We start from the raw sequence: 6,303 nt of genomic DNA on the forward strand, positions 1-6,303 counted from the left end.
AACATGGCACAACCTCCACCCCGTGAGAGGACTCTAAGGGAAATGGCTGTACCTGATTTCACCTACGAAAGCTTGTGCATCCAATACCCTGATGAGGATGTCCCATATGTTCTTAAAACTGGACTGATTCATTTGCTTCCAAAGTTTCATGGCCTTGTAGGTGAAGACCCGCACAAACATTTGAAAGAATTTCACATTGTCTGCTCCACCATGAAACCCCCAGATGTCCAAGAGGATCACATATTTCTGAAGGCTTTTCCTCATTCATTAGAGGGAGTGGCAAAGGACTGGCTGTATTACCATGCTCCAAGGTCCATCACGAGTTGGGATGACCTTAAGAGAGTATTCTTAGAAAAAAATTTCCCTGCTTCTAGGACCACAACCATCAGGAAGGATATCTCAGGTATTAGACAACTTAGTGGAGAGAGCCTGTATGAGTACTGGGAGAGATTTAAGAAACTATGTGCCAGTTGCCCCCACCATCAAATTTCAGAGCAGCTTCTTCTCCAATATTTTTATGAAGGACTCAGTAATATGGAGAGAAGTATGATAGATGCTGCCAGTGGTGGAGCCCTTGGAGACATGACCCCTGCTGAAGCCAGAAATTTAATTGAGAAGATGGCTTCCAATTCCCAGCAGTTTAGCGCCAGAAATGATGCCATAGTCATAAGAGGAGTGCATGAGGTAGCTACAAACCCATCTGCATCATCTGAAACTAAGAAGCTTGAAGGCAAACTGGATGCATTGGTTAACTTGGTAACCTAGCTGGCCTTGAATCAGAAATCTGTACCTGTCGCAAAGGTTTGTGGTTTGTGCTCCTCTGCTGACCACCATACAAACCTTTGCCCTTCCATGCAGCAACCTGGAGCAATTGAGCAGCCTGAAGCTTATGCTGCAAATATTTACAATAGACTTCCTCAACCTCAGCAGCAAAATCAACCACAGCAGAATAATTATGACCTCTCCAGCAACAGATACAACCCTGGATGGAGGAATCACCCTAATCTCAGATGGTCCAGCCCTCAGCAACAACAACAGCAGCCTGCTCCTTCCTTCCAAAATGCTGCTGGCCCAAGCAGACCATACATTCCTCCACCAATCCAACAACAGCAACAACCCCAAAAACAACCAACAGTTGAGGCCCCTCCACAACCTTCCCTCGAAGAACTTGTGAGGCAAATGACTATGCAGAACATGTAGTTTCAGCAAGAGACCAGAGCCTCCATTCAGAGCTTAACCAATCAGATAGGACAATTGGCTACCCAATTGAATCAACAACAGTCCCAGAATTCTGACAAGCTGCCTTCTCAAGCTGTCCAAAATCCCAAAAATCTCAGTGCCATTTCATTGAGGTCGGGAAAGCAGTGTCAAGGACCTCAACCCGTAGCACATTCCTCATCTGCAAATGAACCTGCCAAACTTCACTCTACTCCAGAAAAAGGTGATGACAAAAATTTACCTAACAATTTCTGTGCAGGTGAATCTTCTTCCACAGGTAATTCTGATTTGCAGAAGCAGCACATTCCCCCTCTTCCATTCCCTCCAAGAGCAGTTTCCAACAAAAAAATGGAAGAGGCAGAGAAAGAGATCTTGGAAACGTTTAGAAAAGTAGAGGTAAACATACTTCTGTTGGATGCAATAAAGCAAATTCCAAGATATGCTAAATTCTTGAAGGAGCTGTGCACTAATAAGCGGAAGCTTAAAGGAAGTGAACGAATTAGCATAGGCAGAAATGTCTCCGCATTGATTGGTAAATCTGTTCCTCAAATTCCTGAAAAATGCAAAGATCCAGGTACATTCAGCATACCTTGTATTATAGGGAATAGTCAGTTTGACAATGCCATGCTAGATTTAGGAGCCTTTGTTAGTGTCATGCCTCTGTCTATTTTTAATTCTCTATCTCTAGGTCCCTTGCAGTCAACTGATGTGGTAATTCATTTAGCTAATAGAAGTGTTGCCCATCCTGTTGGTTTCATAGAATATGTCTTAGTTAGAGTTGGTGAACTGATTTTCCCTATTGATTTTTATATTTTGAATATGGAGGATGAATTCTCTCAAGGATCAGTTCCCATCATTCTAGGCAGACCCTTTATGAAAACTGCTAGAACTAAGATAGATGTATATGCAGGCACACTATCCATGGAGTTTGGTGATATAACTGTTCATTTTAATATTCTGGATGCTATGAAATACCCATCTGAAGATCTTTCTGTATTTCATGCTGAAATAATTGACCATGTTGTTGATGAATACATGAATGATCTTTATTCTAATCTGCATGCCTCTCACTCTTCATGCATTGAGTCTGAAATTGTACTTGATCATATGTCTGAATTTGATGTTGAGAGTGAATCTGAGAGTGATATTGATTGCATGTCTGGTGGTGGTGTTTTACCTCTCGAGATTGATTTTATAGAGTCAGATAGGACTAACCATGTTTCAGGAAGTACACATACCTCTGACTTTCTTTATGAGGTAAAGGCTGAGAAACCATCTCCTTCTACCACTGTTCAGCCGACCACACCAGAATTGAAGCCTCTGCCATCAAATTTAAAATACGCTTACTTGGATGATAGCAAGAGTTTTCCAGTGATTATATCTGCCTCCCTTGCTGATGAGCAAGAGGAGAAGTTGTTGTCAGTTCTCAAGAAGCATAAGAAGGCTATAGGCTGGACCCTGGCGGACATTCCTGGTATTAGCCCATCCACATGTATGCATTGAATAAATTTAGAGGATGGAGCTAAACCAGTAAGACAACCACAGAGAAGACTCAACCCGGTGATTCTTGATGTAGTGAAGAAGGAGATAACCAAGCTTTTGCAAGCTGGAATCATTTATCCTATCTCCGACAGCCAATGGGTGAGTCCCGTCCAGGTAGTCCCGAAGAAGACCGGCCTCACAGTGATAAAAAATAAGAAGGAGGAGCTGATTCCTACTCGGGTGCAGAATAGTTGGAGAGTCTGCATTGACTATAGGAGGCTGAACCAGGTTACCAAAAAGGACCATTTTCCCCTGCCATTCATTGAGCAGATGCTTGAACGCCTGGCAGGTAAATCCCACTACTGTTTCCTTGATGGTTTTTCTGGTTATATGCAAATTACTATTGCTCCTGAGGATTAGGAAAAGACCACATTCACCTGCCCCTTCGACACTTTTGCTTATAGGAGGATGCCTTTCAGCTTGTGCAATGCCCCTGGTACCTTCCAGCGGTGCATGTTTAGTATTTTCAGTGATTTTTTAGAAAATTACCTAGAGGTGTTTATGGATGATTTCACTGTATATGGATCCTCTTTTGATGGTTGTTTAAATAGTTTGGAAAAAGTTTTGAATAGATGCATTGAAACTAACCTTGTTCTAAATTTTGAAAAATGTCATTTTATGGTTGAGCAAGGTATAGTTTTAGGCCACATTATTTCCAATAAGGGTATTGAAGTAGATCCTGCAAAAATTTATGTTATTTCACAATTGCCTTACCCCTCTTGTGTGCGAGAGGTGCGATCTTTTCTTGGTCATGCAGGATTCTACAGGCGCTTTATAAGGGATTTTAGCAAAGTAGCCCTTCCACTGTCCAACTTGTTGCAAAAGGAGGTGGAGTTTGACTTTAATGACAGATGCAAAGAGGCTTTTGATTGCCTCAAAAGAGCGCTGACTACCACCCCCATCATCCAGGCACCCGATTGGACAGCCCCTTTTGAGCTTATGTGTGATGCATCAAATTATGCATTGGGGGCTGTCCTTGGTCAGAAAATTGATAAATTGCCCAGGGTGATATATTATGCTTCTAGGACTTTAGATGCTGCCCAAGCGAATTATACTACTACTAAGAAAGAGCTTCTAGCCATAGTTTTTGCTCTTGAAAAATTTCAATCTTATTTGCTTGGTACCTACATTATTGTTTATACTGACCATGCAGCTCTAAAGTACTTGTTGAAGAAGGCTGATTCTAAGCCTAGGTTGATCCGATGGATGCTCTGGCTCCAAGAGTTTGACTTAGAGATCCGTGATAGGAGCGGAGCACAAAATCTAGTTGTTGATCATTTGAGTCGGATCGAACGTGTATCTGATGCAGATTCACCTATTCGGGATGATTTCCCGGATGATCATTTGTATACTGTATAGTATTTCTGACTCTCTTTCTACTCCCTGGTTTGCTAATATTGTCAACTATTTAGTTGCTTCTGTTTTTCCTCCCTTAGCATCTAAGGCCCAAAAAGATAAAATTAAAAGTGATGCTAAGCATTTTATTTGGGATGACCCCTACTTGTGGAAATTGTGCAGTGATCAGGTCATTAGACGGTGCATTCCAGATCATGAGACTAACTCAGTCCTGCAGTTCTATCATTCTTCCACACCGGGAGGTCATCTGGGTGTTCAAAGGACAGCTCGCAAACTGCTTGATTGTGGTTTTTATTGGCCCACCATCTTTAAAGATGCGTGGAAGATCTGCAGCACTTGTGAGCAGTGTCAGAGAGCAGGAAATACACTTACATGGCGACAACAAATGCCTCAGCAACCTATGCTATTCTGTGAGGTGTTTGATTTTTGGGGTATAGATTTCATGGGCCCTTTTCCTGTCTCTTTTGGTTATGTTTACATTCTCCTTGCAGTTGACTATGTTTCAAAATGGGTGGAAGCCAAGCCCACTAGAACTAATGATGCTAAAGTTGTTGCAGACTTTGTCAGGTCTAATCTGTTTTGCAGGTTTGGAGTACCTAAAGCAATTGTTAGTGATCAAGGAACCCATTTTTGCAACAGGACAATGCATGCCCTACTTAAAAAGTACGGGGTGGTACACAGGGTATCCACACCATACCACCCCCAGATCAATGGACGGGCATAAATTTCTAACCGGGACATCAAGAGAATTTTAGAGAAGATTGTGCAGCCAAGCAGGAAAGATTGGAGTACCAGGCTTGATGATGCTCTCTGGGCACATCGGACTGCCTACAAAGCACCCATAGGAATGTCTCCTTATCGGGTTGTCTTTGGAAAGGCATGTCATCTTCCAGTGGAAATTGAGCACAAAGCTTACTGGGCAGTGAAGACTTGCAACTTATCTATGGATCAAGCTGGTGAGGAAAGAAAGTTGCAACTGAGTGAGTTAGATGAAATCCGCCTAGAAGCCTACGAGAATGCCAAGTTCTACAAAGAAAAGACCAAGAAGTTCCATGATAGCATGATAGTTAAAAAAGACTTCCTGGTTGGGCAAAAAGTGTTATTGTATAATTCTAGGCTTGGACTCATGAGTGGTAAGTTGAGGCCTAAGTGGATTGGTCCTTTTGTTGTTACTAATGTTTTTCCTTATGGTACAGTTGAGATCAAAAGCGACTCCACAAACAAGAGCTTCAAGGTCAATGGACATCGACTTAAGCCATTCCTCACGAACCCTTCTTTAGTGGACGTAGTGGTGGAAGAGACTTCCTTAATCCACCCTACTCTTCCTCCACCATGACTTACGGAGTTTTTCTTTTCCTATCTCCTTCTTTGCTTTTATTACACTTGTCCGATTCTCTTTGATGATTTAATTGTTTTTAATCTTTTAATTGTGCTACATTGAGGACAATGTGTTGTTTAAGTATGGGGGGGGGGGGGGAGTGTTCTTTGGTTTTGCTAGTTTTGTTGGTTTTGTTAATTTGTTAGTTGTGTTAATTTGTTAATGTTGTTAGTTTCGTCAGATTTTTAGTTTAATATTTTGGGTCAATTTTGTGTGCATGTACGACTTTGCATGTTTTTCTTTGAATTATAGGATATGTTCAAGAAATGGGTAATTGTTTTGAAAATAAAAGTTCTTGACATTTTGTGACTTGAAATCCTTGATTCTCCTCTACATGTCATGATAGTTTTGAAAGCTCAATTTGAAAGTGATGAGTTTACCTTTGTGAGAATTTGAGCCATCCATCATCATAATCATTTGGTGTGTTTTGCCCCATTGATTGATTGCAAAATTGCCTTGGCTTTATTCTTGTTGATGCTTCCTAATTCACATGCATATTTGGAAATGATTGAGGCAATTTTGTTCTTATAAGCTTCTAGCCAAATGGACTTACCTTGAATTAATTCCTTTGATAGCCCTTTTGAGCCTTGTTTCCCTTTCCTTGTTTTGAAGCTCACTACAAGCCTTAAATGAAAAACCATGATATCACCATATCCTTAAGGAATTTTGGAGCTTTGGAATTGTTTTGGGAATAAGTGTGGGGGGTTTTTGTTTCATTGGATAACTTGTTTTGTTGGCTATGCTTCATGATGTATTTTGGGCCATACTTGATGTACATTGTATATTGGTTAAATGTTGGACATGCTGAA

The 6,303-nt window shown here is 41.1% G+C and overlaps 1 non-coding gene across 1 annotated transcript; it reads right to left on the reverse strand.

Moving 5' to 3' along the window:
- Nucleotides 1–381: 381 nt before the first annotated feature.
- Nucleotides 382–488, reverse strand: LOC114404460. The gene has a single exon (XR_003664987.1). It is a non-coding gene; the product is annotated as a small nucleolar RNA R71 (small nucleolar RNA).
- Nucleotides 489–6,303: the final 5,815 nt, after the last annotated feature.

This window comes from Glycine soja, unplaced genomic scaffold (assembly GCF_004193775.1).
Source record: "Glycine soja cultivar W05 unplaced genomic scaffold, ASM419377v2 tig00104075_1_pilon_1_211038, whole genome shotgun sequence".
NCBI lineage: Eukaryota > Viridiplantae > Streptophyta > Magnoliopsida > Fabales > Fabaceae > Glycine > Glycine soja.